This window comes from Coturnix japonica, chromosome 1 (assembly GCF_054131305.1).
Source record: "Coturnix japonica strain WE chromosome 1, WE-NBRP24, whole genome shotgun sequence".
Classification (NCBI taxonomy): Eukaryota; Metazoa; Chordata; class Aves; order Galliformes; family Phasianidae; genus Coturnix; species Coturnix japonica.
In genome coordinates this window covers 79,666,459-79,690,588 of record NC_140663.1, presented here as the reverse complement: position 1 = coordinate 79,690,588, position 24,130 = coordinate 79,666,459, and the positions used below count along the sequence as shown (strand labels likewise).

At 40.4% G+C, this 24,130-nt stretch overlaps 1 long non-coding RNA gene across 1 annotated transcript in view; it reads right to left on the bottom strand.

Moving 5' to 3' along the window:
- LOC107321121 (uncharacterized) overlaps window positions 1-24,130 on the bottom strand; it is a 382,609-nt gene that overhangs the window by 44,295 nt on the left and 314,184 nt on the right. The window contains exons 6-7 of the long non-coding RNA XR_014945662.1: window positions 13,807-13,847; window positions 1,145-5,521 (exon numbers count right to left, since the gene is read on the bottom strand). This is a non-coding gene — a long non-coding RNA (uncharacterized LOC107321121). The remainder of the gene's footprint in view (window positions 1-1,144; window positions 5,522-13,806; window positions 13,848-24,130) is intronic.

Genomic DNA, 24,130 nt, shown 5'->3' with positions numbered 1-24,130 from the left:
TACTGTTCTGCTGTACTTGTTTGATTCTTCATGTGCTTATGACCACTTGAAATGATTCCAAAGCATGAGAGCTTGAAGTAACAGAGTAATTACATTTAAATATGACAACATAGGTCAGAAGTTTAGATGAGTGACAACTGCAGAAGTATGTGCTAAGTGCTGTCACCTGCCCAGTCTGCAAGCTGGAGATCTATCACACTGGTATGAAAAAATTGCTTGTTTTTTGCACCAAACAAAATATCTCTACTGATTCCACCTTTAAAAAAGTGCAAAATAAAATCTCTATCATTTCAAGGCTTTTCCTTCATCTATGTGGAATGCTTAGTCCATGTATTACTTACTTTGTCAAGTGGTCATTCACTCTTCTGAAGTCTTTTATTGGCCCACACTACTCAAAATGTCTAGTTTTCCCACTTCCTACATTAGTCTCGGGCAGGCTAAAATCAGTTTGTGGTGTGTTTTGACATTTCATTTGTGAACATGTTTAGAGACTATTCTGATAGGGAAAGAGCAAGACAAAATAGAAGACACAAGTGAATACAAAGATTAAATATTGTTAAAACTACTACCAATGTTCTGTGGAATTAATATTTCAGAGCTGTAGAGAGTTCATATCAACGCACAGTGTTTTATAAACTCTATTGGTTAAAGATACTTTGCGATGATTCTGTAGGAAATCTATTAATTAAATTCCTACTTATCTGACAATGAAGTTCAAACAAATAAAAAAACCCAAAACTTTAAAATACAGAATTACAAATAACTTGATTTCTAAAATTGATTTATGCTATATTTAATTACCTATTCTTTTCAAAAATTCAGAATTTAAATAGATCATGTTTGCTTTAAGAAATCATAGAACTGCTCAGGTTGGAAAAGACCTTGAAGACCACCAAGTCCAGCCACAACCTAACCATAGTACCCTAACTGCAACAACCCTTGGCTAAATCATGACACTGAGCACCACATCCAAATGGCATTTAAACACATCCAGGGATGGTGACTCAACTACCTACCTGGGAACCTACTCCAGTGCTTAACAACCCTTCCTGTAAAGAAGATTTTCTTGATACCCAACTGTACGGTGACAATAATGAAAACATGGTAGTAAATATCCAAAAGGTTATTTACAGGAAAAACTCACCACATGGAAGCCTTCAGTCTGCTGACAACCAATCACTGAGACAATCTCCACCAAAGAGTGATCTCCAAGAGAAGCTGCCTTAGTGGTGGTCAGCCCTTAAATGAGGTCTAGAGGAGGTTGAGTCAAGCTCCACCCCTTCCGGGAGCACAGCTCAATTACTCTCACCTGTGCTCCCACAGCTGACCCAACACTTGCCTCAGCTGATTAATCAGAGGTTCAGGCTGTGATTACCAATTTCCCATACACCAACCTAAACTTTCCTGACCTTTCCTAACCTTTTTCCTGATATCCAACCTAACTTTTGCTTTATACAGGCTTGAATTATTCTGCTGAAACCAATGAGACTGTAAGGTTTTAGTTTATTGCTGTTGAAGTAACTGGAAATTGGATCTAGGTTTGAAAGACTAGGAATTCAAGCATCATTAGCACTGAGTGAAAGCTAAAATGCTTTTAGTGTGGAAGTCTTGAACACAACCTATCAAAGAGTGTCTTGCACATTTCACTTTGATGCTCCATATTGGAAGTGCACACCTTCCTCCTTCTTTAGATTGTATAGAGAACTGGGCCACCAACACCTGGGTTCAATATCTGAATGCACCTAATGACAGTAGCATTAATAAACCTTCCATCTTTTCTATATTTGCCCTAGGAAAATGAAGGCATGCAGCTAGGAGTATGACACATCGATGTATAAGATACATGAACTGTCCAGGTTTCCAAGTGAGAGAAACGACAAAGTAATACAGTCACAGCTAGAGCCATCTTGGACTGACTCCACTCTCCAGCAGTGTAGGAATATGTTGGCGCAAGGCTGACTTCCAGGCTGAGTATTTGAGGTGCAAACAACTATCACTGGCTGCAAATGGGCTGAAAGATCCAGAAGGCTAAGGTGACAGTCACCCAGCAGTCATTCAGCCCATGCAGAGCTACATGCTGATAAGTTACATACCAGGACTACTTATTCCATTTCTCCAAACACAGACAGCAGGATTTGATGAAGACTGCAAGAGTCTGAGAAGTAACAGACCAGTTGGCAGGTGCTGGACATGAAAGTAAGATGGGATAAGGTAACATATTCCTGAAATTGTCACTGCTCATGTTTTGATGGTGTTACAAAGGAAATCATTTGCCCAGTTTTGAAATATGCATTCAAACTTCTGTTCTATTAAAGACACGTCAGTATGTTGCCACCTGTTCCAGTCATGCTTGATAATGAACAGTATGCTGAGATAATACACCCGTCTGGCCTTGTAAATGTGTTTCAGGGGAAAATCAAAATTAAGTAATGCAAGTCAAATTTGAATGGATAGTCTTATTACAGTCAGTGTTAAATCCTGTGCTCTTAATTACTTTGTTGCCTGAATTGGAAACTCTTCCAATAACTCCTGGGGGGGAGGCCTGTGGCAGGGGGAAGGGTTGATGGTGAGAGGGAGAATAGAGCTTCTTGACAACTGAGAGCTAAAGAATATAATTTTGTCACAAGATCTATCAGTAGGCCACTGATGACAGTAAATCCCCACAAAGATCCATCAGAGAAGTAGTAGAAAATGAAAGTAAGGGTAGCACTAAAGATTTAAACCTAACAGTGCCATGACTAAAAGATAAAGCAAGCAAGACACCATTGAGATCCCACTGAAATCAGCAGGAGCCTCCAATTTATCTGCAGGACTGCAGAGTAGGCCTTGATATAGCTTTTAATAATTTTGAAGGCAAAGGCATCAATTAAGGCCAGGGAAGGGGTTGACTTTAAGCATGTACTAATGCCTTTGACATATATGCTTAAGTGCTTTGAACACCAGCTTGTTTTCTGGCTGAAACCTGGAATTCTTCTAATAACTTCCAAAACCCTTTGACTGAGGGAATTTCACTTTCATGTCCATGTGGAGCAACCATGGGCTTATGATGTGCTCTAAACTTTATGGTGGAAATTTCTACTTAAGAAGTTCTCCTTTGTTAGTATTTAAGAATTTGAAGCTGTAGGTGTCTCTGCTAGAATGGCTGTGAAATGCTGTAAATCAGCAAGATATGAGAGAATAATATCCACATCTCACACTCTGATTTCTGCCCGTTGGGCTCTTACTTGGTTGACTCTGTAAGGAATCTCTGCCAAATGAGTTTGCTCCAAACAGGCTCTTGGGCTGTTATCTTACCATGGCATTTCATTACCAATCATGTTAGAAGAGAGATGAATCACTGTAAGGGCTCATTGTGCTGACACATTTCCCAGTTTATCAGGATTCCATATGGCTCTCCTAGGTAGGAGTAATGTGAAACTCAGAAATGCCTCTTCTTTCTTCCAGTATTGCTCTTTTGAGAAGCAAGTATTCACAGCCATGCTATCTGAGAAGCAGTCAGCTGTTGGTCTGTAATCATCCTGCAACTACAAAGAGTTCCATTCACCTCAAATTAGGGGCACGCTATGGAACATACAGATCAAATGCTTCTTATATCACATTTATACATCAGATAATCCAGGCACATGAGAAATAGCAGGTGCAAGTGAATCAAGGCTGGATTAAAATAATCCAGTCTTATAGCTAGTTTATATTACTACTATTATTGCTCTCCCCTGAGCAAACTGCAAAATACTAAGACCATATTTCCAGATGCTTCAGCTGGTAGTAGTGCTGATTGGACCAGAAGCCGGCTGCAAGCAGTGTTACTGAAATCCAACTAGTGATGCAATTTTCTCCGAAGATCAAGGATCATCAGTTCTGGATTCAGGAAATCATCGCTCATCAGCTGGGATGTTAAACAAAGCACAGCAGTCAAGTACCAGGATAATTACAAAGGGAGGTTTTCATATCATATAATTTAGGAGCTAAGTTAGGTAACCACGTCATTTAGAGAGTTTGCAAAAAAAGACTAATTCTATCAACAGATAATTCGAAAGCCTAAAAGTAAATAAACAGAGGTGCTTAAAATGGCTGATCCAAACATATCAATGCCCCCCCCAACTGTAATTTCCTTTGTATTTTAACCAGATATTTCTCCCTGCCTCCTTGCACAAAGATGTGCAATCTTGCAGAAGTCTGCTAGATTTCCATTACACCCCACAGTACTGTAGGCTTCTTTGGCTTGGTTCCCACTGGGACGCTCATCCTTTGGTAGCAGAGGAATTCTACAAATGCATGTCATGTGATATTCAGAAAATATGATTACATATCTTTGTTCCCTGATTTTACCAACAAGGGATAGGGTATGGAGTTAATATAAGAAGTCCCTGATATAAAAATACTTAGAGGTTTTGCATATTCCTGAAGTGCTTGCAACATTATCGGTATTTTTTTCTTACCCAAGACTTTAGTTTGTGAGGCCATTACTCTATGTACTACTCATCATTCACCCACAGTATTATCCCATGAGATTAAGCAAGACTTAACATGTATGAAGAAGAAAAGACATTCAGAAATATTTATCTGTACATCCTCACTGGTACTCCATTCTTGAAAGAATCATAGAATCCTTTGAGATGGAAGGAACCATTAAAGGCCATCTAGTCCAACTCCCCTGCAGTGAACAGAAACGCAAACAGCTAGATGAGGATGCTCAGAGTCCCATCCAATTTGATCTTGAATGTCATCAAGGATGGGTCTGTCCCCTTCTTTCCCACAGCCCTCCCTTTAAATACTGAAAGGCAAAAACAGGTTTTCCACAGAGCCTTCTATTCTCCAGGCTGAACAGCTCCAGCTCTCTCAGCCTGTCCTCATAGGAGAGGTGTTCCATCCCTTGGATCCATTTTGTGGCCTCCTCTGTGCATGCTCCTGTACTGAGGACTCCACATCTGGATGCAGTACTCTAGGTGAGGTTTCACCAGCACAGAGTAGAGGGGCAGGGTCACCTCCCTTGATCTGCTGGCCACACGTAAAGGCCCAATCCTCTTCTGATGGATGCCAAAGACAGAATTGCCATTAACTGAAATTTGAGAGACAGGAGGCTTTCTATAACAGAAACACAGCCTTCATGAGTGCAGGTGAAAGTTAGAAAAGAGAGCTGGAAAGCACCATAAAACGTCACCTACAGCAGATCAGGCAACCCATTGCACATTTATCTGAACTCTCATTTAAGAACTCTCCTGATGGATCTTTCTCAAGCAGACTATTCCATCACTTTACTATCTTTAACTGAGCTACCCAATGTCTTACCAGAATCCATTTTTGCTACAAAGCCCACTGTTTTTTGTCCTATCCACTATGGATGCAGAAAACAAAGTGCCGCCTTCTTCTCTGCAGCAGCCTTTTATGTATTTGAAAACTATTACCATGTCTCTGCTTCATTTTCTCTTCCACAGATTGCACAGAGCCAATTAGTTCAATCTTTCATTGCAGGTCATGTTTTCTAGTTCTCTGATCATTCTCGTACTGAATAATAAGAGTTCTGTGAAAGTAAAAAAAAAAAAACACATCAAAATTATTGTAGTGGTTATAATTATTATTAAAATTAATGATTCAATCACAATGCATTTTATTTGGGCTATTGCTAATCTAACTTTTCTTTTAATGTTTAATAATGTGTACACAGATATATCCTTTCAGACTGTGCTTCTGTGCAAGGATGGCTCACTGCCTTTGTGAATTGTATTTCAGGAAATAAAAGAAAGCCTTGCAAGCTAAAAATATGTGCTCCCAGGACTGAGAAATGCAGACATCCTCTCTTTTTTACTATACCATTGCTAGTGCTCCGCTGATAAGAACAGATACTTGTCTGAAGCTCCGTATCTCCTACCACTGCACAAGTCTGCAACAGAGATGCAACCACTGTTAACCAGACCATAATTCCTCCACCTATTGGTAGCAGCCCCAGTCTCTGGGTGCCTTCCATCTTCTACCTCAAATCCCCAGTAACCACACTGTCCCTCTGGTTCCTGCTTATTTCCTCAGCCCCATGGGTCACCATGGATTCAGTGACTGAAGTATAATGGATGGGAGGGTTGAATTTAAGTTACACTGCCAGCCTTTCTTTTCTGATGTAACTGCCATCTGAATAGCCTTCCTTTGAGTGGAGGTTTCATATAGAGCACATGAGATGAAAGACTACATGGAACAGCACTTCTGAAGTGCTTCCATATGTAGAACTGGCAGAAGTTTGCTTAGACTAGAAGCTTAAGTGATAATCTTACATTGTTACCAAATGTAAACACAAGGGCAGTCCTGAGGGGCTGTTTTCAGAAAGAAGCCCTAGTTATTGCATCTTCCAGTTGAGTAGCATCTAACAATAAAACTATTAAGTACAGTCTTCCACAGATGTATCATGTAGAAGGTACCCTGTCTGCAATGAATATAAAAAGAAACTTCAGTATGCTTACCAAATCATGTGATCCTAAGTAAAGGTGAAGAGAATCTGTGATGCTTATTACCCCAAGAACTGTAAGTAGGGATGTCCAACAAAGAGTTAATTCAATTTCAAGATGAAAACTTTACATGCAACCTGCTCCCCTAAGAGGTGCGTGATTCTCTTTCACTCAAAAACTCAAAGAAGAAAAGAAAGGGAGGATAAAAGCTGCTAGAGAGCTGTGCAATTTAGGGGAGAAAAGAAAGGAACAAAACCAGGGGAGGAAAAGGAGGAACAAAAGAAACTCACTCCAAAAAGGAGAGTAAAGCACATCCACTAAAGTGGAAAGAAAATCTGGCATCAAAAGAGGTTTTCAGCCACAGACAGCATCCAGCAGCCAGGCACTGCAGGTGATATCAGCACCAAGTACTCTCTGTAGAGAGAGAGAGATTCTTGCAGGACATGCTTCTGGTGTAGGGGTTAGGAGACAAAGTGTGATTTCACAAGACTGAACTTCAGAGAGATTCTTTGAGAACCAGGATTCAAGCTGTTTTCCACTTGCTGAATGAAGCTTGGTGACCTGTTTTGCCTTTTGGGTCTCTCTCTCTCTCTCTCTCTGATTTACCTGTTATATTTGGACTTATGCTTCAGTAAGTTCTAATAATTAAAATAGAACTAGCTGTTAATATTAGGTACAGTGACTTTGAGTTTTGCACTCAGGAAAGAATGTTCCCTGTAGAAAGTTCATATCTTTCTGTAAGAACTCAAGACTACTTGAATGGCCTTCTAGGGGAGACTAAAGAGAAATGAAATACGATCAGAATTGTATGGACTTCTCTATTTTCTTATTTCCCTCATACAATAAATTATGAATTAACATCTTTGAGTTCCCTGGGTAACGCAACTCCTAACATCATCCAAGGGGTGCTCTGCATCTTAATGTGCCCAATGGTAACGTCACATCTGTGGGTTGCTGTCATCGGGATCAATTATTCATGGTGCAGATGCTTTCTTTTCCTGAGCCATGGCCTTGCCTATCCAAGGGGCTCTGTTTAGAGGAGGGCTCGTTTCCTCCTGGGGCATCATTTGCCTTTGTCTTTGCAGCACTCCAGGGATGCAGTTCTTGAGGCAGCCCCAGATACTTGCACTGTTCCTACAGCACAGGGCCTGCTGGTCAATGGCTTTCAGAAAGGAAGAGCCAAGCCACAGTGCAAAGCCAGGGGAGAGGAGATCTCACTGCTTAAGACCACTTACAGTGAGGTAGCTCTCCATTTGCAAGTGCAAGATGTCATGATGTTTAAGAAGCTGTTGCTGGCTTAATATGCTGTAACGTTAACAAAGCCAGGGAGCTCTAAGTGCTATAGAAGTAATGAAACAGAATTTCCAATGGCTTTGTTTCAGTTGCTTGAACAATAGAAATTCAAGACCTTGGTTCTCCTCCTGACATTAGGTGCTCCAGTAGTTATAAAATCACTGCTGCACTCCCTTGCAGCCCTTCCCTTATGGCGTCCCTTGGTGGCAACACACAGGATGCTGGGCACAAGTTAGAAGTCACTGCAGAGTATCAAAATCAGCTGGGAAAACAGCGTGATTGCTGGATCCTGATCCCATAGCTCTGCCAGTGGCTTTTTTTTTGTGAATACAGGACACAAGGAACTATTTTGAAAACTTCCACCCCTCTCTCATATTTGACTGAAATCTGACAACTTGTTTGAAAATTATGGTGGAATGGGGAATGGCAAAGCAAACAGACAGTCATGCACAGACTGGTTAATCGGAAGAGCTTTGTTTTCTTGAAAACCAAACTAGAAAATGTGCTTAAGGTAACTTACGGTACTGCACTGACCTTGAGCTTGCTCACTTCATTAATTTCATGATTTTATCACTGCATTTTCCAATTAAAAAAATTCTCCTCCCCCTTCCTGGGCAAAAATTCTTTTCCCTCCCTCTTCCACCCTTTGCATATCTATCTCCCCATTTCTTTCAATTCTCTTAATCCTTGGTGTGATAATAGGTAAGGAAACATTCCCAGACAAAAGTCTGATATTTTAATTTTGATAACCTCTCCGAACAGAGAGGTTTGTGTAGGATGGAGATTAATGAAAGAAATGAACAATTCACTCATGTCACCAGGTAAAGTTAAGAAGCAGATAACCCTCAGGGATGGAAATGGTTGAAAGGGGGAATAAGTAATAACGCATTTTAATTTTTCATGCATCCCTACCCACAGAATCCTCTCTTTAATGGAAGGAAAACCCAAACTGTGAGCAAAGAGAAGATGAAAAAGAAACAGCTGCCTTATTCTTTGGGTGCACACAGGAGAGGGGCCCTCAAGGCTGGCTCATGGAAAGCTGCAGCCAAGAGCTTGTTTTTCTGCACATTTTTGCCATTCTTTCCAAGGAGGCCAATAAGCTGCAAAGACTCCTAGCCCCAATATACTTATGCATTTTACTGCTGGAATTATTCTCAACTCCTCCGATATAGCTGTCGGACTTTACTGACCTCCTCCCACCACCTTGCTCAAATTGTATTACAATGAGGACTTACTGAAATGACTGAAGGAGTCAGAGATGAGTGGCTTGCTCCTTGGCTTTTCATCTAGTGAAATACGCTTCTAGAACTGTTTCTGAAGTGTTTCCGGAATGACAACAATGCTTTGTCAAATGGTTTGAGAACCCACACTCAACACTTTCTGAATGAGCATATAGCCCAAGAGAGCTGCTAGAGAGAGGAGAAAAAGGCTGCCTGGAAGTGTGGAGGAGGCAAGGTGAATGACTGAAACATGTAACTACAGTACATATATTACGTAATAAAAATGCAGAACTGCAATAGGAAAACAACTCCAAGGAGAACTTGGAGTTGTTGCTCATTGGGATGCCCTCCTGTCATTGTTTGCATGAGGAAGCTGCAAGGATATACTCACAAGGAAGGCACAGAAATCCCTGTTTCAGCCAGTGGATTTGGGCTTTCGAGACAGAGGACAACATTTAAATGGTGATGTTGGCTATCACTTAGTAAAGCACTAGATAGGAATAAGAATGGTCATTGCTTGTTTAGTAGGTCAGACACTGTGGATTAATTTCAGTCACTCCTAATTATGAGTTCAAGTATGAGCTTTCTTGTTTTCAGAAAGTCCAGAAAGCAAGCAACCCACTTCTCAGTCATGCTGACTTGTTTGCTGTTGCCTTCTCGGTAGACCAGCTCTTTGCAATCAACTCCCTACAGGCAGTTCTGGTCACACCAGGGCTGCTCAACCCTGCCCATGCAGCCTCAAGCTGCCTGCAGCTCAGGCAAGTCTCGACATCTCGTGCTGTGCTTTCTCATCTGTAACACAGCTGTAGGTGCACGCTGACCCCATTTACCCGTTTGTTTGCTGTTATGTTGACCTTGTGCATTCAATTCGCTAAATTTGTGGCTGGGCTTGAACAATAACAGGCTAACCAGAAAGCTCAAGCACCTGCCTGTCTACACCCACACACTTACACAAAAATAACAACAGAGAAAACAACTGTTCAACTCATTTCATATTCTAATATACAAAAGCTACACCTTAGCCACTCACCAATATTGATATCATTTTGCCACAAGCCTTTTTCAGAAACAGAGATTCAGTGGCTGAACAGATTTTTGTGCTGGTTAGATTACAGCACATTCTGGAAATGCTGCCAGGCTCTGGGTTCCCTTCATGTGTCTTGAAACTCCCCTCAAACATGACATACCATCAAAAAACTTGTTGCACAGCAGCAGATGCTTTCCTGACTGAATATATGTTTTTGATCTAAGCATCTGCTTTGTTCAGCTGCAACTCTTTTCTTGTAGCCAGGTTTGTCGATTCATCTCGATTGTATAACAACACAGGCATTTGGAAAAGGTCCTGTGTAGAAACTGCTGTGTCTGCTGGCTGCCATGATATGTACTGTGTAAAACAATTAGTATTCATCTTAAATGTTATATGTTTTGCTTTAGTCTTCCTCTTGAAGGCTGTTCCCAAACTTCTCCCTTTTTGTGATTGGAAATCTTCTGATTTGCAGTGTGAGTTCATTCAGAGGCAAACAGCTGCTGCTTAATTTTTCCAGGTTTATCCATTCCCTTACACACTTCATCTGTCTCCCTGGTGCTTAACTACTGGGTGTATTTACAGAAGGCAACAAGATCTCACCCAGGCACTGTTTTACTCCTCTTTCCTGCTCCTCTTCCTCTTGCCCTTAGTTCAATTCACATTTGTCATGGACAAAGTGACAATCAAGATGCAAGCGCTGCTCTCAGGAGAGGCTGCTCTGCGCACATAAAGTCCACCTCTGTCTGGCAAAAGAGGACTTCAGCTTGCTTTGTCATCCCATTCTTCATGCAGAAGGAAAGGCTTGTGCTTGACATCAAATCCAAAGGATGAGTCTGTGATGAGATTAATAATACAGACTTACGCCTCTCCACCCTCTTTAAACATCAAGGTGTTTCCACATTTTGAAGAATTACAGTAGTGATTCCATAACCTGGGTCATAGGCCAGTGACCCAAGGACTACATTTCAGGGTCCATAAAAGGTGACTAAAGCCAGAAGACTGACTGCTGGTGGGCTTAGATTTAATTTATCCACACAGGTATCCACAGGAAAATAGATAGGGCTCCCCAAACACGAAAAAGATTGCAAGCAGCTCTCTTTAAGGATTAACCCAAACTGAAGATCATTGCTTCTATTTAGGTTTCAATCAAATATCTAGGTTTGTCTAGAAACAGTTTGTGAGACAAATATCCCTTTCTTCTCTCTGGTTTGTACTGAAAAAGTATTTGCTTATATGTTCAACTGCCTCTCTGTGAGTATAACTGCCCCTTCATTACACAGACTAGTCAAAAGTCAGAACTGTTCCTATAGGAAAACGCTGTTAGAAACTATATAGTAATAATAAGTACATCTTACAGCTAGACTGCAGCGTTAAGCCTCGGACCGGCAAAATCTTGTTCTGTCAATGTTACTCACTGTGGGTTGTCTGATGGAAGCTCAGTAGTGTTGTCTGTGCTGTGAGATGCTAAGCAGACTGAAGAGGCTTTGTGGGACCAGGGGTCACACAGAACACGATGGACTACAGCTGTGCTCCCTCAAGGGCAAGTAAGAGAATGGCTAATAACCTTGCCTCTGCGATAAGGGTCTGTTTATCTAAGGATGTGTCTAGAATGGTTTTTGGGACTGATATTTTATCTGTTTGGAGTCCAAGAGAGCTGAAGGGCAGCTACCTCTCAGCATCATGCATTAGCACAGCACTTGCTAGAACGAATATACTTTGCCACACGGCCATTTTTTGCTTTCAGTGTGCTGCGTGGGTTTGCTCTGATAAGAAGAGGAGAAAGGCCACAGGAGGTCAGACTAGAGCTTCATCTGGACTAGAGCATTCCAGATTTACTGTTGTCCAATTACACACAGGGAAAGCGTGCAAAGAAATTACCACTCTAAAGTGAATCACATCTAACAATGAACATCTGATAATATTCAGGCGCCTTCTGACAAGACACATCCAAACCATCATTTTTAATAATGATTGATTAATGAGTCTAAATATTTGTGATCAAATACATACTATGGATTTCTATGTCCCATGGCAGCATGTTGTCCAGTTTTTCTTAGCAAGTCATTCTTTGAATTCTATTCCTTTTTTTTTCCAGAGAGCTAAAAATATATTGCTATTTCTTCCTTGAAGCTTTCAGAGTCAGACTACAAAGAATCACAGAATCATGTAATCACTCAGATTGGAAAATACCTTAAAGATCATTGAGTCCAGCCATGACCTAACCATACTACCCTAATAACCCTCTACTAAATCATTAGATCAGAGACAAGATTTCTCCTGTCTGTAACCCTATAAACCAATCGCCTTCATGGCTACTGCCCGTCCAGCCTTGCACCTGCTCTGTGACTGAATGAGGTTCAGGTGAGACCTTACTGTCTTGTACATCTACCTGAAAGGAGATTGCGGCAAGATGAGGTTGGCCTCTCCTCTCATGTGGCTAGCAACAGGATGAGAGAGAATGGCCTCCATTTGTGCCAGAGTAGGTTCAGGTTGGTTATTAGAAAAAAAGATTATTCTCTGAAAGAATGGTCAGGCATTGAAACAGACTGTCCAGGGAGGAGATGGAGTCACCATTCCCTTTCTTTCCTTCTTTTTCCCCAGTAGACTTCACTGTTCTTCACCTTGATGCAAATGAGCTCTAAAGATATGAAGTGACCCAGACTACCTCCTTGGTCAGTATAGAGAGTGTTTATTTGTCTTCATGACAAATGTGCATCAGCAGCTTCATCATTAGAAAAGAGAAAAGGTGTGCTTGGCATTATATATAATACTCTTATTACTGTTGGCCTTAAAATACCTTAGTATGACAAGATCTGAGCCAGTGTCATCCTTTTTTATTTAAATTTAATTTACACAAAATAATGTTCTTCTTGCTCCATTTCCTCCTATTCCCTTTATTTTCCTCCCTTGTTCATTTTCCTATATCACTTCAAAGTTAGTTCCTTTACCAAAGTCACTCCTTCCACAGTCCCACACTTCACCTCTTTAAAGCACAGAAAAAAGTTATCCATTCATTCTATATGTGTTCATGCCCTTTTTAGCTATTTGTTCCCATTAGAATTAAGACTTTGCACTGAGCAGCACTGTCATTTAGCAGATATCATTCAAGGCTTTTAGAGACAGGTAAAAGTTGTTGATCACCTCTGTTTATTTTCTTTCAGCTTCACTGTTACCTCAGCTGGAGCTATATCCTTATAGCATGAACATTTTGAGTGCACACCATGACACTTCGCCCCCACCTTATTTCTGGTATCTGTTTTTCATAGACACTAATGTCTTCTCTTCAACTGGCATCTCAGGTTGTGAAAGCAAATTATGACTGTAGGACAGTGGTATGTGGTTTAAGTCATGTAGGCCCATATTCAAGTATCACAGTCTGTGATAATGAATGGCTCGTGAAACTTGGAAAGCTATGTTAAATTTTACACACTCTCAAAGAGTAGCCAAGACCAGCTGAAGTCATCCTGCTTCAACTGTGCAGCTGCCTTCTGGTCTTTGAATTTTTGTGAAGACTAATTATTTTATTACTAAACCAATATGCTCTTTCTCACTAAATAGCTGCCTATCTCTGCTTAGAGAATAATACTTGCTCTCACAGATCCAACAGGTACATTTGAGGTATCAGCAAAGTCTCTATCAGGCTCTGCCAGCAACTTGCCCTTTACAAGCTAGATCAGTGAGATCTTTGCAGTACTGTTGGGACCACTGGAAATCTCCTTGCACAAAAATTATAGACTTCACAATAAAAATTCACAGATTTCTAACAGAAAAGTAACTGGTTCTTACTATAAAAATAACAGACACCCCCAGAATGTCATAGAAAGATACTCACATTTTGAAGTTCAGGTGATGAGGCAGACAATCAGCTGTTAGCTGTAAAAAAAAAAGAAGAAAAAAAGTTAAGTGATGAAGCTGTGCAGCTAATATATTAATGCACGTGTATTTGGCTGATTATGTATTATTACTACAATTAAGGAATATTGCCAATGGAGTACAATGTTATGACAGTGTAATGTTCTCTGAACTGCTCTCTTGGCAGATATAAGAAAATAAATGACAAATCTAGAAAGAGAAAGAACATGAATTGCACAATGGATGAATTTGGCCCACCTTCCTCCCTAGCATAACATGGTTGGCTCTGGATTGCAATACTGGATCACTTGCTTGTACCACAGTATCATCTATTTCCCCCCCCGCAAGGGGACTTGGTTCCTTAAAACAGTAATTAAAAGCAGCAGAGACACCTCAATGTGGGTTTTGTTGCAGTGCCGCCTGAGTTATCATGCCTAAAAATGAATCATTCATTAGTCAACTGCCAAAGTGGTTTAAATGGCCAGAGCTCCAAAAGGCACTTAATACCATGTGAAACTCATATTGTGACCCAGCAGAGCCCCTCAAGCTGCTGCAAGAAGAGCCACTCCTGAGAAGCAAGGCTGAGCCTGAGCCCCTGAAGGTAAGCAGGCACAGCTGGACAAGGCTGATTTTTTGCGTGTGCCCAGATGTTCGAGGGGGTGGCAGCTCTGAAGATGTTGTGCACAAAAGTAAAAGGAAATAAAGAATAATTGCTTAGCAGCCTTTATAATCTCAACATACCCACATGTAGGGTAAGTCAATCGCTACTGGAAAAACTCCATGGCTCAGAGCTAAGCTCATTTACACCAACGACAAACCCACCTGTTAAAATCTCTGCATTCTGAAAATTGCTTTTTCTTAACCAGAAAAATTTATGCAGACAAGTGACTATATCAGGGTAGAGAGTGGCTGTAGGAGAGTAGCAATGAACCCATACTGGCTTCTAACAACAGCATTATGTTAATAGTTATTGAATGAGGTGAAAATAAGCTAAGAGGAAGCAAGTGAGGAAAATTCAGAGGAAAGTGGCTGAGCTTAGTGTGTCACATCATTAAGATGCTGCAAGAGATAGTAGTGATCATCTGCAGGTCACAGACACATTTAGCCAAACGCCAGACTGCAGAGAAGTTAGGTAGTTTCCCACCTCTTCTGTGCTCAGACACACAAGGGGAATTTCTTTAAAAGAAAAGCATAAAGTTTCATTTGAGGAAGTTTAAACTAAAAATCTAGCCCAAGGCCTTGCTTAGCTCCATTTACACCAGCTACAGTTACATTTTGTAGCAACTTAACAATGATATAGTCTTCTGGATAATTATTTTATTTGCATAAGGGTATTTTAAGCTCTAAAGATACTTTAAAAAAACGCAGAAAAATTCAATTTTCAGGATTGCCAATTGCTGAGGATATGTAGTCTTTCCAGCTTTCCTCCCTATTCTTAATTGTTTTACTCATAGTGTATAATTCTAGAGGTCTTTAGTATACAGCACAGCATGGCTGGAAGAGACCGTTGCTACAGAAATCAGTGCTGTTACTGTCCAATGGACGTAAGTAATACTTACAGTCCAGAAGTGGTGATGCATATTCAGACAAGTTGGAGACACCAGGGGTGAAAGGACAGAAAAATGAATCAGACCTGCTGCAATGGAAGACTGCATCGGGCATACATGTAACTCTCTATTGGCTTGTTCGGCAGTATGTTACTGAGCACAAGGCTACAGAAATCTTTGTACACAGTTGGTCCTCTCATGTTTTTCACATCCAGCTCATAGGCTTCTACAAGGCCTCCGAGCCAATGGAAGGAAATCCTTCTGTTGCCTTTATAAATGTAGCTCCATAGTCTCCTTGGCTATACATATTAAAACTACAAAGCAGGAGCATAGTATACATAATCTAAATAATGTGCAATGGCTTTTATCAAGTAAAAGTTTTGTTCTACTTCACCTTTTGAATATAGTAGTGGGATTCTGAGTGGGTTAAGCTGCCACTAACTCCTACAATTGAGCCAGTAAGACTAGTACCATTAGTTCAAATCATTTATCCCATGGCATTTGTAACACGATGGAAAGCACAACGATGACAGAACAGCAAGATCTCAGGCCACAGCAAGCAAAGATATGCACAAGCACAACAACAGTGGGTGTAGAAATAAGGGAAAGAAGCTACTTAACTTCAGAAGGCCTGTAAGACTCTCAGGTAGGCAGGGATTCCCAGATGAGATATCCTTGCCTCCATTGCCAACCCCTAAATGAAGACTGGGAAGGGGTGGATCCTGGATCCAAGCCTTCCAGTCACTTAGGTGCTTTGCTTGCACCAAAGCACTCTTGGGTTGGCCCTGCCTTCCTACCAGGTGCTCAATCACTGGTACAAGCCATGACCCAGCATTTCCATTACAGCATTTTAAGGAAAATCCCCTTCAGAATCTCCCTTTTCCATTTTCCTCTCCTTACCTCCACTATGCTCTGGTCTCTGTAAAGAGCTTTCATCTTCCTTACATGTTCTGCAGATTCTTCTAAGATAATGGTTCACATTTTGCTTTATGAGTGTGTGCATACAGGAGCTCATCAAGATTTATGGTGTGGTGCTTGTCGACCTTTTCCACGGCTCTCTACTATGTCAGATCAATATGTTCATACAGGAAAATAATAACCCATTCTTTTTGGACAGGAACTCCATGTTAGTGATCAGGTTCCTATCACACTGGTTATTTGCACACTAAATACACACCAGAGACTCTTGTGCTTCAGTGCAAGAACCATTTCAAGAATGTACAGACTTCTGTGGCAGTCTCAAAACGCTGGAGGGAGGTGGGCCTACAGCATGAACCCAAACATGACTTAAGGTGTTTTACTTGTTGGAGTTTCTTGCCTTTAAACACAGACTAACCTGTCTAGAGAAGCCATTTCACATACCTGATAAAGCAGATGTGGAAGAAGAGAGGTAGATTCTGATACCTCTTTTACAATCATCACTCTTTTACTCTGGATAACAAATCTGAAAGGATGACAAAGAAATCCTAGGTTCTGACTATCCTACTGTTAGATAATTCTGTTGTCTTAGAATAGAAAGCCCTCCCAGAAGGCAATGTGACAACCACCCACAAAGTATTCCTTGTGCTAGCACAGAGAATGCACATGAGACTGTGACTGGCTGGTTAGGCTGGGAAAGCACAGCTCAGGATCAAACCAGTGGCCATCCTGCAACATGGTCTTCTACAGGAGGGGAATGTTCTCAAAAGTTGTCTCCAACTGTGTCTCCAACACTAAAACAGTGTCCAAAGACATCACTAAACAATAAGACTTTGCCTATATATTTATAACCGTGTTGGACTCAGTAGAGTCTCTTGTGCAGGATCGAGTTAAAACTCAGCTTCCCTTCCTCCTCTCTTGCTTTAAAAATTGCAGGGATCAAAAATACTCAAACTGAAAAACTGCATGTCCTTTGGAACAAAAATGAGAAGTTCTGATGCTTACAGTCAACTGGTATGAAAGCAGATTATTTTAAAGGGCTTTAATTGCAGCTGTCTATTAGAAATAAGTAAGAAATCTTGAGGAGATGGGAAGAGAGATGATCCAGAAAAAGAAGAGAAAGATGCTAAGCATGTACTTTTTCACCCCTCACCTATGAGAAAAAGACTCAAAATTTCTAACAGACAGGGAGAGCGTTTATAAAGTGTGTTTAAACAGAGTCTTCTTCCATCTCCATGATCACTGTGGTTGTATTTTAGCTGGTGAGGTGCCTTAATCCAAGCTTTATGTCATGATGAAATCACATTGAACTCCATGGGGCACATCTGTACTACTCAGTGGTACAAAGACTCAGGCATCCTGCTGAAAAGTTGTCAACATACTATGAAAAACTAACTAATTCAACTCTCTAAAACAGAACTGTTACCCCCGCCTGGGACAGCTGCACACTGTGTTTCTGATAAAGACAGCAGAGAGATTTCCCATGTTATTTGATGAGCTTCTTGAAAGGTTTTGGGGAAGTATCACTGGGATATAACACTCGACAGAGTGGGCTGCATACAGACCAAAGTGCAGACAAGAGGAAGCTGACATTGCTGAAGAACTGCTTTACAAAAAGATGGGAGGCAATACGTAGCAACACAAGTAAATGACTGCAAACATTCAGAATCTGGCTAGGTGAAACTAGTTAGTTAACAAAGCCAGTGCTGGGCTGATAGCCATGGGAACAAGACATTTTCCTGGATCGCACACTGTATGCCAATGGCAACAACAATAAAAGGATCCCGTCATAGCCAAGCACCTGCCACAGATTAAAAATATGGTTTTCAATCACTTTCAGGAAATTAACATTCAAAATGAGGCAGCTGGACTACACACTATTGAAAACTAAAATACAACGGTGACCCAAATGAAAATATGTGTGATCATGAAAGCAATATCGAGGGAAAAAAATCTGTCATGGTGGCATCTGCCAGAACCTGCTGGTGTTCTAATGATTGATCTGAACATCTCTGGAGAAAGGGATTATTTTGATGTCCAAAGCTTGTTTCTACATTTGGGATATTCTGAAAAGAAAACATGATTGTAAACCTTAGTTTTGTATTATAAATATGAACGGAAGTCTGCAAAAGCCAGTGAGAGCATTTCCAGGACTATCATACCACAGAGACTAGTTTTGGGAGACCAGGGAAGAGAAAGAAGGAAGAACTATTTGTAGATGACATCTTCCTTCTCATTGTGCTAGGGAGAAGAAAATGCAGTCAGGGAATGTCCTATTCCAAACTCTTCATGTAACTTTCCATGTTCATTTTAGCAAAGAGAGTTTATGCAAAGGCCCTGCTAACATTCCCTTTTTGGAGTAGCTGATGATATGATATCAAGAACAGACAAGGGAGAATCAGTGCACTGTGCAGCAGAGCTGAGATTGTTACCGACGGAAAACAGCAGCTTTCTCCTTTATGACAGAATTATTTACAGCTGAAGGGCTCATTTTACTTGTATTTTTTTCTGTAAAGCAGATAATATTCAATCACCTGCTGAGTTATGGTTTAAAATACGGTTAAGTCTTCATTATGCAGGGTGGTGAACTCAATTCTCTTGTGTAAAGGAGTTGAACACCCACTGACTACAGTGAGCACAGTTCAGACAATACTGGAAAATGTTTTCGTTTAATAAGAATTGAAAAGTGATTAAATACTTGACTGTTACAATGCATTCACATGAGTTCATATCATGCCGCATTCTCCCATTGCAAATACTTGTTTTATAAATTATTTCAACTGGAATAACACAGGAACAGCTCAGATGTGGCATATGAGGTTAACTTTTCATATTTATTTTCAAAATGCTTTTAACCAGCCTACTCATTTTACTTCAGAAATTACAGGTAGAATACGTACTTTCTCAATAAGCATTTCATAAAGACCTTTACTCTCAGTGAATACTGTTTTCATGGGGAACAGTGAGATATCAACACAGTTCACTGCTATGGAAAGATTAAGACATTTTTCCTTCCAGTGAGCCTTCATGCCATCAAAATTGATGATCAATATATGGCTTTAGAAAAAAAATACATATCTAAAGACTTAGGTCCCTTACTATCTGTTATGGATCCACTATTACGCAAGGTGAATAACTGAATATTATATTTCAAGATAATAGGCTAGCTCCTGGCAGGGTAAGATGTCTTAAGTCTAAGATTTAGCCCTATTCACTATTGGGCTGGCTGAGACTTGAATTTGCTAAGCAGTGCTGACAGGTCAGATATCAGCTCTAGTTTTCCCTACCTGTCATTTGAATTGTTCTTAAGGAGAATGATTTCATTACAAATGAGGAGAAGTTTCAGACACTGGGGTCTACTAGAGTTAAGCATTATTTTGCTTGTTCCCGAATCCATGTTTCTTTACTTCTTGAATTGTGCCAGAGCTTCCTGCATCAATTCAGAAAATGTCAGAGGAAGTTCCATACTATTTCATCTGTGTATTTTGCCTCAGGCTCCATCTATGGAAGTGATCAGTAGTGTATATGCAATTAATTTTTTAAGGTTCAGCAATTTGCAATAGAAGGGAAAAAAAAAAACAACTGTGCTCTCACAGAGGTGCTAGGATAGCAGAAAAAATGACTGACAGAAAGACAGCTCTTATCTTGGTAGTATAATACAAAAACCATGACTCTCAAAACTACGTAGGGAAGTTTCTGTCAACAAAATGCCAAAGCAAAGTCTTATGGGACAAAAGCACATTATTCCTGTGGCCAAAAATCTATTTTCCATTCATTTGGAAGCATGTGTAACCAAATCAGAGCTCTCTAGGTCATCCTGCTTTGAAGGAGAAAACTTCATACTGGAACTACCCAACCACATATGAAATCATTAATTGAAAAAGAACAAAGTTATTTGCACTTTATCTTAACTTTGATCAGGCAGAACAAGTGAAGCGATGGTATATACATGTCAGTGTGATCTCTGTATCTTCAAGAGGCATAAATTAGTTAGGCTTGTAGTCTTGGATAGAACATTTCCTGGTGATCTAGGTATGTCAGCTTCCCAATCTCTCTGAACTTTGGACATTAAGCCAGAGATACCAGGGGTATCTGGTTAAGACAGGTCTTTCTCTGTTGGCATCACTAAAGTCTGTGCTCTAGTTGAGTTAGACTAGCATGTAAACTACTGTTATTTTAAACTACGTCTTTAGCAATGTTTCCCTCCTGTCAGACTTGCCAAGGGGTGAGAACAGTTGGCATACATGGAAAGTTGTAATTAGATCCTCACTTAAGAGGAAAAGATCTATGCAATTAGGCATGGACAACATAAACACAGGGATATCCCACATGCAATAACTGAAGAAAGGGCAACTAATCTTACAGCCGTGATACAGAGGGACATTAATTCTCGTAAGGGGGAAAGCATACTTCTGACAACTTGATCGAATGATCCCCTGACCCTTTGCAGGGTATGGCTTGCTCTCTGGGCAACGTTTAACTTTGCCATCAGCCAAAACCCCAGGATGCTTTCTGTGGGGCTGCTCTCCAGGCTCTCATCCCCCAGTCTGTATATATAGCCAGAATTGTCCCCATTCCAGATTCAGAATCTGGCACTTGCTCTTGCTGAACTTCATATGGCTGGAGATTGCCCAGTCTGTCAATTTGTCAAGATCTCTCTGCAAGGCTTCTCTGCCCTCAGGGGAGTCAGCAGCTCCTCCTGTACATAAAGAAAGCCATTTTGTTAGCACTCAAGCTTTTAAAAAGTCTTAGTACTCCAGATAAATAATAAAATATTTAGAAGTCTTTGGCTGAAAACTGGGGGTAAGGGAAAAGAGAAGAATATCAGCATGATAGGACTTGAAAGACTTTTTTCAAGTTAAGAAATATTTCCTTCTGGGACCCAGAAGGTGAAAACACAGGAGAAAAAAGGTATTTTAACTTCAGATTATGCAGGCACTGGGGACAATGGCAATTAGTTCCTCTACTGCAGAAATGTAAAATCTCTTAGCTGGAACTCAGACATACTGTCTCACAACTTAGAGGAGATTAAGTATTGTTTTAATTTGAAGCCCCAGAGAGAAGCCAGGTGGACAAAATATAATTACTTATAGGATATCAAAGATAGTTATCTACATCTGAAAAACATTATGATGCTCACTTTAATAGCTACGAACAGATAGGATCTTGTATTTCATCTGCAACTTGGATTTCAAATATATTCATAACTTTTTCCAGTGTGCTGTATACACTCGGTAAGGGCAATTTTGGAATGAAGATTGAAATTTCAGGGATAGCTCTTGCTGTCATGTAAAAAAGTAATTTCTAAACTGTGGAGGAGATCATCCTTTAATATCTCAAGACAGGAGCCCTCAAAACTTGATGCATAAATCTTGCTCTCACTTTGTTTGAAGGGATCTATACTGGACTGTCTTATGCATGCCTCCTGCATCAGTACAAGACTGAATTTTGTTATACCTAAATCATCCCTAAAGAGTTTTATTTGTTCTGATTTATCACCGAAATGGCTTTTCCTGTAGCAGAAAGTATGATAAAAGCATAGTGAAAAAAAATGTGCAGGCAAGATCAGCTTATCAGTCACATTGCTGATTTGTTGGCCAGATCATGCACATCCCTCATCTTTCAATGAGTGTGATGACAATGTTTCAGGATCACGATTATTAGGTGAAAATGTGCATAGAGCCCACCTTGGCTTGGCACAGCCACATGAAACGAGGCACAGCCTAAGCAATCCTTTTCCTCAGATTTTGAAATCTGAACAGAAAATATCTTTAGGACCTTTATCTCCTTCTCAGGACTCCATTTCACATGGTTGAAAAGCATTGTCTAGGAGAGAGAACTGAACTTTAAAACCACTGAGATGGCCATGTGCCTGCAGGCACCCATGCAAGTACTTTGGACAGTGAACTAAGTGGTGACTGTGACACTTCCAAAAGAATAAGAAAAAGGAGCAGGCAAGGAGAATCTGAAAAGATGAACTGTTCTGAAATTGTGGAAACAGGGCTCCACCTCCACAAGTCTAAGTACAAACTAGTGATGGGTCTAATTAGCAAAAGCTTGGTAGTATCTGAGATTGAGAAGAACAGAGCTCTGTGAAACCCAGTAGGAGTTCAGCATTGTGAAACCTGCATTAAAACTATTGATGGAGATCGAAAGATTTTAAACGGAAAGATGCTTTGTGGTGGAGAATATGGAAAATTGGAACTGAATTTTAAAGCCATTTATTCACTGTTATTTTGTTGATATGCATTTACCACGTAATATTTTTTTGTGAGAAAACTCCACATATAATTACAAAAGTGGGCAAAAAACTTTTATGTCTATCCTGATCCCTATAGAAGATTCCATTCCATGTGGCATTTAAGTACATCTGTAGCTGTTTAGCTAGATAAGGATTGCAGCTTTCATGTTCTTTGCAAATATCATATTCTACGCATGAGCTTACTTTTTGTGATTCATTCCCTCTGTAAAAATAAATTACAAACCTTCAGATGGGATTTATTCTGGATTTCAGAGATAAATGTGTGCACATATTTATAGATTAGGTTTGTATATGTCCCTGCATTTATATGCTTATATTATTGATCAAACCATATTGTTTGTGGCCTGTTGACAACTCCTGTCAAATGCAAGAGTTTGGTTTTGTCCAGAAACCTCCTGACCACAAGTCAGATGCTATGTGTGCCCTAATTGGAAAAATACTTAGCAGAAGAAATCCTTTCTATCAGCTTTGGGATCTTCCTATTGTTTAATGAAGGACAGGACATTAAATTACTGTTTTTAACAGCCTCAAAACCATTTTTCATAAGTGGTCTTCATTTCGCAAAGGTTTTCTTTCTCTGGCTACAAAATTATCCTTTGGTTTGTGGAAGAAATGCGTAACATGTATAAAATGTTGCAACGGAATTCTTGAAAAGCCACTCAAATTATTTTTATCCCTTCATCTGGAGCTAAGGCATGAACTAATTTTGTTTTCTTCTTTGACCAATGAGGTCAGCATCCTTCGATCTTAAGAGAAAAAACAGTAAATCACACTTGCTTTAAATTTATGGTTGACAAGATGTGGTGATGTGGAGTCAAATAACATACAACAACAGCAGGAAAACCTGCAGGGTATCTGCCACTTAACTGTTCTGTGTTGGGCAGAGTGACCTGGAGTAGCAACTGGGTATCAGAAAGTTGCAAGTCCTCTTTGCTTCATTTAGTTTTGTGCTTAACCTTTTGCATGCGTGGAATAGATTACTGTATTCTCCCTGGTCTACATAAGCTCATTTCCCCTTACCTATGTTGGATTTAGGGCATGATATTTTTTCTAAGCAGTGGATGAAATGACCCTGCTTGTTTATATAGCTAATTGCCAAATGTAAAATCAACAGAAAATAGAGTGGCGTGGTTAGATCTGTATCTACAGGCTGCATAGCTAGAGTGATTATCAGGTTAGAAAAGGATAAGAGGAAATGGATGAAAAATGCTTACCTGTGTAGACTCACAATGAAAACTCCAAGAGGAGCAAACTCCATAAAGAGATCCTTCCCCAGTGGCAGTCAGCCCTTAAATGGAGTCTAGGAGAGGTGCAGCAAGGCTCCATCCCTTCTGGTCACACAGCTGAACTGCCTTCACCTATGCTACCACAGATGACTCAGTACTCAGCTCAGGTGGTCAATCAGAGGTTCAGGCGGTGATCCAACACTTCCCATACACCAAGTAATACATGTCCTGCTTCCACCAAGCTGATGGACAGGAGCTGGTCCAGATGCCAGCACAGCTTCATCATAGCAACCATGCCAGAGTGCCTACTTTCAGCCTCACAGCCCCTCTGCCCAGGTAGCAGAGATGGAT